The sequence below is a fragment of the Phasianus colchicus genome, chromosome 5 (assembly GCF_987193195.1).
Source record: "Phasianus colchicus chromosome 5, bPhaCol1.hap1.1, whole genome shotgun sequence".
Lineage (NCBI taxonomy): Eukaryota > Metazoa > Chordata > Aves > Galliformes > Phasianidae > Phasianus > Phasianus colchicus.
In genome coordinates this window covers 27402867-27409985 of record NC_143440.1, presented here as the reverse complement: position 1 = coordinate 27409985, position 7119 = coordinate 27402867, and positions in this window count along the sequence as shown.

The window sequence follows — 7119 nt, the reverse complement described above, 5'->3', positions numbered from 1 at the left end:
AACAATTTGCTGCAGTAGCTGTCTTTGCTGAGTGCATTGCTTTAGCAAACAGATAAACCCTAAATTGAAGTTTTAAAAAAATTCATTGTTTTTAAGAGGCTTCTTTAGTTACTGTAAATTCTAAAAGTATAGGACTTGAAGGGTGCAGCTGCAGTTGATAGCAGTGCCAAAACATGTGGATTTATCTTAATAAAGTTCAATGCTGATGTTTGAGGTATGATTCCAGTTTTCTAATTTAATTACCGATTTGTTTTTTTACTCCATTATATTTTTAATGTAATCTTTTAGGCATAGGTAGATAAGTTTATGTGACTGATAGCATTAGCTTGCACAGAGAGTTAAGTTTGGTCTGAGTAGTCACTACCAAGTATTTTTTAATTACCTAGAAATTGCATTTGAAATATGCTTAAGGGCAAATTCTGGCCTGTAAAAGTCAGAAATTCATGAACTGCAGAGAGAAAAGAATCACCTTTTAGTGATTGGAGCTAACAACTCTTTTTTTACAATTAGGAAACAATCTATTGCTTCCTGAGTCTGAATTTGGTCCTCCTAAAAAAAAAAAAAAAAAAATTACTGCAGGAAGATGATTTCAGCTTGGCACCAGTGTAATTGGATTAGACTTTTTCTTTGTTTTAAAGTATGCTTTAATCTACACTGACTAGAGTAGTGAATCGGCTTGTGTGTTCATATTAATTTTCTGATTTCAGTAATTTCAGATAAGGGTTACGTGCTTTGATCTGTGTGCTGCTGTAATTGGAATTAAGCATTGTACTACTTACTATTTTTATTGTACAAGTCAGCATGAATGTGCTTGGAGAATGCCTCAGAGCTCAACTAAACATTCATAATATGCAGTTGCTGCATATCTGATTGAATCAATTGTTTATTTAGCCATACTCAACAATAAAATGCTAATTACTGATTGAATAGCATACTCAAATGGAGGCCATCCTGTTACCCTCAGGTTATCAGCAGAATTATGCCCTAGGCACAAACTGCAAATGATCAGATACTGTGTTCATTTGTTACCTCTGAGGAAGGAGCTAATTCCAAGTGAGATGCAGTGGAATACCTGTGGATGTCAAGGGGGTGATTTCTTAGATCAGAAACGGCTGGTGTCTGGCAGTACTGAGCATGTGGAATGGCTGGTCCCTGGTGCATTCTTTTTAGTAAGGGACTTGGTTACTGTCAGGATGAGAAAAACACAAAATACATGCTATGTTGGAGCAGAGGTGAGAGAGCAATGTCTGTCCTGGTATCTATAGCAATAATCGCTTCTAACACTGTAATCACAGCCATGTGGCAGCACAGTGCCTTTTGTACCGCTATTTTTAGTGCTCGTAACAAGAGATTAAAGAGCACGATAAAAGCACATGTTTAAAAATAGTAGGCTGTTATAAAATATGATTTCCTTTTGGAAGACTGCATTTAGTACACGATGAATCCTGAAGGGAGACATACACACTCCCAGACACTGCTAAGGTTTCAAAACTATTTTAAGAACCTGGTTGTTGTCATAGTAGCAGTAAACCTCTTAGTCCCACTTCCTCTGGAGATGAAGCTGTTTTGAACTTAATCTACTTAAAGACTGTCAAGGCTGTTTCTGTGACAGGGAACTAGGAATACAGCACTGACAGAGATGCTACTTGTTGTCACCAGAAAGTTTAATGTTTTTGTCCACTTTGATAGCATTCAATTATGATTTGCTGAGGGACAGATCTCATTACAAGTTAGTAGGAGTACCATCACCTGGAAAGCTCACCTCCATTTTTAGCAGTGTATTGACACTGTCAATTTGTTGGCGTGGTAAAATGAAACTGTTCCTAGGTCATCTGGGGCAAGAGCATGCCAATGTCATTGATCTCTCATAGTTTAAAAACATCCTTTTTGAAGAAGTCCTTTCATCCTGAATGCTTCCATTCCTTAGTGTTCCTGAGGCTTCATAAACAGTGCTGAGTCTTTTTTGAATACTGCTGTAAAGTCTGTAGTCCTTGAAAAGTTAGTGCAGTTAAAAATTCCTTGAAGTATTTGGGTAATATAAACTGACTTATTCTTAAATGTACAACTAGTAGTGATGTGAAGAGAAATGTATGGAAAACAGACAAATTCTTCAACTTTATCAGTTTAACTAGGTAGTGAGAATTTTAAATGTCAGATGAAAATAATCATTATAACAGAATTTTGCATTTGAAAGAAAGATGATGTAAGAGATTTTTTATATGTATCTAGAACATAGAGACCTTCCTTCTCACCAGATCAAATTTCTCAATAATTACTGAAAAATGCTCCGTTGCTAATTAAGTGTAGTCTGGCTACAGTACTGGATTACATAACCTCACCTCCTAAAATTAGAAGCACTACACTTGTTCTGTTTGTGCCAGTGTTTTGTTTCATACGTACCAAATAATGGCAGCAGTTTGAGGACTTTTGTTTGTTTCCCTGAAATCTACATGTTCTGACTAGGTGGACCATCAGTCTTTAGGACAAATTACATGGCTGAATAAATAAAAGAATATTTGCAAGTTTAGTTATTATTTGCCAATATAAGATAATACATATTTTCCCCTCTACAAAGTTTTGTTTGTGTGTAATAGATTTTTGCTCCTTCCCCTCCTTTTCAGCAGCCCCTAGTTCATCGTAACATGAAGAGATGTAATAGACAAACTATTGACTGCTACTCAGGTCTTTCTGTCAGTGGATGAATTGCTGGCATTAGAATGAGGCCAACCAGTTACTATGGACACTCTGCAATACTTGACTGAAATGCCACTGTAGTTACATCACTTTGGCATAAGCACATAACCATTTTGTGAGGTTTTTTGATGCCTGGTGCTGCCACTGAACCATTTGTTCAGGGTGCCTCACTCACTGAGGTACCTGAACCATAATTTGATTCCTTTGCAATCTGATCTCCCCTTGCAGGTTTTGCCTGGCCACCATCCACACTGAGGGATGAGGGAAGATGGTTCCTTCTTCTTTACCCTTCTTTTCACAGCATTGGCATCAGACACTATGGGGAGGGAGCAGTGACCACTTCCCAACTATGGCACAAGCTAAGGAGCATGGCAGGGAGTGAAATCCTCTCAGCTGGTCCTGAGTCGTCTCTTGCCCAAATCACCACTTGCAGACTCTGCAAAGCCCCATGAGCTCCTCAGTCTCTTCTTCCATGCCTGCTTCCCTGGCCTCCTCAGAGCTGGCTGAGCACAGTCACTGACAGTGTATTCTTTGGTTTGGTCTGTGGACTAGGGTAGTCAAAAGAGTGACTTGAGATAAGTTTTTGAGAGGTGCTGCGTATGCTTTCATCGTGAAGGTCTGAGGCATAGAGAGATCAGCACTGGCCTCCACAGAGATGATGCATGCTGAAGATTACAACTGGGTTTCATTTTCTTCATGAATAGGGCTTCTCCAAGGTGTTTGTAAGGCACCATATCCATATACCCCTCTCCAGTGGCTTTGCAGAGTCCGAGCAAGAAGGCTGGCTAGTGACCTCATTAGAAGATTCATGAGGTGGAATGGAGGATGTCTTCCCAGCAGAACTCTGTAGAGTGGCTTTGGAACCTTTCCAATTTGATGCTCTGAATAAGGTATTTATATTAAACAAGCTTTTATTTTAAGTCATTCTTAACATTTTTAAAACTAATAATTCAGATTTTATTTGACCTGAAGATTTCAACATTCTCACCCAATTGGAACTTTTTTACCCCCAAAAACTTAAGTAGTTTTTAGGCATGAGACAACATTTTCTTCCTCCTCTTAGGGTGATAAAAAGGCTAGTAGAGTAAGGTTCCCTTCAGTTTATAAAAACAATCTGTCACTGTTACGCTACCCAGCTGATTTCTCAGATGTGACAATTTGGGGATAACTCTGCTAAAGGTATCAGTTTTTCATTACTAAGCCATATGGAGCTAAATTAAACCTTAAATGCTTTGATCTGAGTGGTGATTGAATTGAAGAAGTATCTCTATATTCAGAAAGTCTTTTCCATATACACCTGTAATATTGAGGCATCCTATTTTTAATTTTTGTCAAGCATTTTGGTCAGAATTTTGTATGACTATCATTTTAGTGCAGTATTTTAAACTTAAACTTATAAATCATGTAATTTTACACCAAGTTAAACTCAACCTCTGCCAAGTAGTGTGAGATATGATAGTTGCTAAAGTTAATTTAATGCATTAATATGAGCAGATTTTATCAACAGTTTGTAAGCTCCATGGTGTGAGATCATTGTTATGTCAGTCTCACGCAGTGGAGTATTTTGACACTCATAGTGTTTTTCTTTTCTTGGAAACAAATTGAACAGCTAGATACAAATGTCTCCCATTCTCTCAGAGGAATGGTCAGTGCCTCTGGGTGCTATTTGGTCTTTAGTGTTGGTGGGTTTTTTTTTTCTTCAAATGGTTTTACTATAATTATAGAGATGAGAGCTCTTTATGCTTAATCTTGTAATGAGTTTGTTTGCGTAATGCATTTACCCAAATGGACTTCCTAGCTGGAAAAGCACAGAGCTTATGCATACTGCACTGGCTGTGAGAGACATTGCTGGGGATAAGCCAGGGATAAATGGAAAAGCTGCATGAGAAAACAGCACTGAGAGCTCTAACAACACTATCGCTAGAGCTAGATACACTGAATGTATTAATACAAACTGTTAAAATACTGATTATTACTAGCTGGGGATGATGAGCTTAAAACAGCTGCTATGAGACAGTACATTGTTGTCTCCTGCTGCAGTTCTCTGATGAAACTAGAAGCAGATAGCATATGCCTGAGAAGATGAGGCGTTGGTTTGTAGCTATACTTCTTATTCCTTGGGATTTATACTGGGTGGTTGTCTGTGTCAGCCCAAGCAGTAATTTAGAAGCCTTTACTGTTGGAGTTAGCAGTTTTTTAATTCCCATGTAAAAATCTAGGGTAGTGAATTGTCCTCCTTGTGTTGCTGAGAAAACCCTAGAGAGAGTGAGATAGGTAACTGATTTATTCCACAAATGTTCCCAGAACCTCTCTGAAATAATCTGGAAACTGGAATGTCTGCAGTCTGCTTTCAAACTGATATTTAAAGGATATGCTTTTTTTTGTGTCTTCTCCTGAGAGTCTCTCAGAGGTAGGCTCATGATAGAAAGCTGCATTTCTGGCTTGTGTGCGCCTCTGGGTAACAGGAATGATTGATTCTCTTTGGCCCAGAGACCTGTGAGGAAGACCTGTGTCACATGAACCATGTTCAGTTTGGCAACCTCCTACTCTCTGACATGCTTCTAGTGCTAAAATCAGCATAGTTGGGTATGGTATTGCAGTCAGATGTGATAGCTCCCAGTCCTTGTGGGAAAGCACCAGAAGTTTCATTTCCACCAGTGCTTTCTACAATTTTCCTACCATTCACAGTAGTAGGAGTGGGTATTCCCAATAGCTGATCCCTTGTTTTGTTCTTGATCATCTCTGCCTTTCCATCTTATTTATACCTCAAATCCATGTGCATGTGGGAATGATGGGAATAGGGAAAAAACATGCAAGGGAAGACAAACAGTTTTTAGGAATGTTGTTTCTAAGTTTAGTAGACTATGCTACAGTGAGAATTTGAGCAAGTTTTCCTGATTTCACATAACTCTGAAATAACTAGACTGGCACAATTTGCCTGAGTGCATAGAAATCATTGGTGTTTTGAGAGTGCTGAATACAGAGTCAGGCCCTTAATAATTATAGAAGCATCCTTCCAGCTGAGGTGTCTTCCCTAGAATATGAAAGGACCAGGGCATAACTGTCCTTGAAATATCTTGCCATTAGGTTTTTAGATCCTTTTCGCTAAACCTGCTTCCTAGATTCTACTAATTTCAACATCTTCTCTGGTCACTTGTCTCAATTTCAAACTTATTTTTAAACCCTAATACTAAGATGTCCAGATTGAAAACTTATTTTTGTTCTCCTGCAGGTACCTCAGACCTCTGTGGAGCAATTTTTCAATGTAGTAGAGCCTAACAGTGCTTAATTTTCCCCTGCTATGTTATATCATAAATTCCCATCTGCCAGTCTGGTTATTTTCCCTCTGCCCCTAGCTCTGCTGTTTGCTATGTGTCATTGTGCACTGAATTCTTGTGGTTTGAATTGTTTTTCCCAGGTATGCTGCTCTGCATTTCTGCATTCTTCCCAAATGAGTCCACTCTTGGTGATTATCTCTGCCTTCAGTTCTTCTACAAGACTAGAAGAGTGGAGTCCAGCATTGACAGAAGGTAAACAAACAAACAAACAAACAAAAAAAAAAACACCAACAAAAAAACCCCTACAGCTTGTGTTAGATTTTCATTATTGTTTTTTTCTAGCTTGATTTTTGCATCATTCTGCAATTACAATTTAAACAAGTACGTTTTTAGTTCCTACATTTTACTTCATCGAAGAAGATTTTGAATCAAACTAACCCTAATAATTCCCAGCTTTCTTTGTCAGAAACTTATGTCATGTTACTCCTTGTTTTGATGTTACATTGCTATTTTAGTAGCGTCTCTTACCCAATGCTCTTGCCAAGATTCTGTCTGTATCCAAGGCAACTTAAATAATTTTGAGAGCAATATAGTGAAAGGTGGCATATCAATTACTAATATCCAAGTGAGTTACCTCTGGCACTCCCTTTATGCATCATTGAAATTCTGCTTGATTTAAAATGCTTAGGTGCCTTGTGCACAGTTGTTTAGACAGGGAAGATTCCTCACTAATGAAGACCTGCTGTTTTGTAACGCTGCAACGTGTTCCAGCCTATTCCAGTGCCATGTGCATCACGTGGGATCTGGGCTGACAGCCAGTGCAAATGTTTCTTCAAGGACTTTAGGACATATTCTAATTATGTTTAGATTCTCCCACTCTTTTCATCTGAAGGATGTCACTCTTTCTACTCATTTCAAAGTGCAGTGCAAAATGCTCCATCTGCCAGCAGGAGAGGGGCCCACTGGTGCACTTGTGTGAGAGGCAGTATGATGGCTGGCTTTGTGAGTGACTCTTTAACCTCCAGCTGTGAGAAGTCCTAGGCCTTTGAACACTGTCAGAGCTGGCCACTGTCCAGCAGTGCTTTCATCCAGTGCTGAAGGAGATGTAAAATTCCCGGAAGAAAAAGCTTCATTTCTTTGAGCCTAG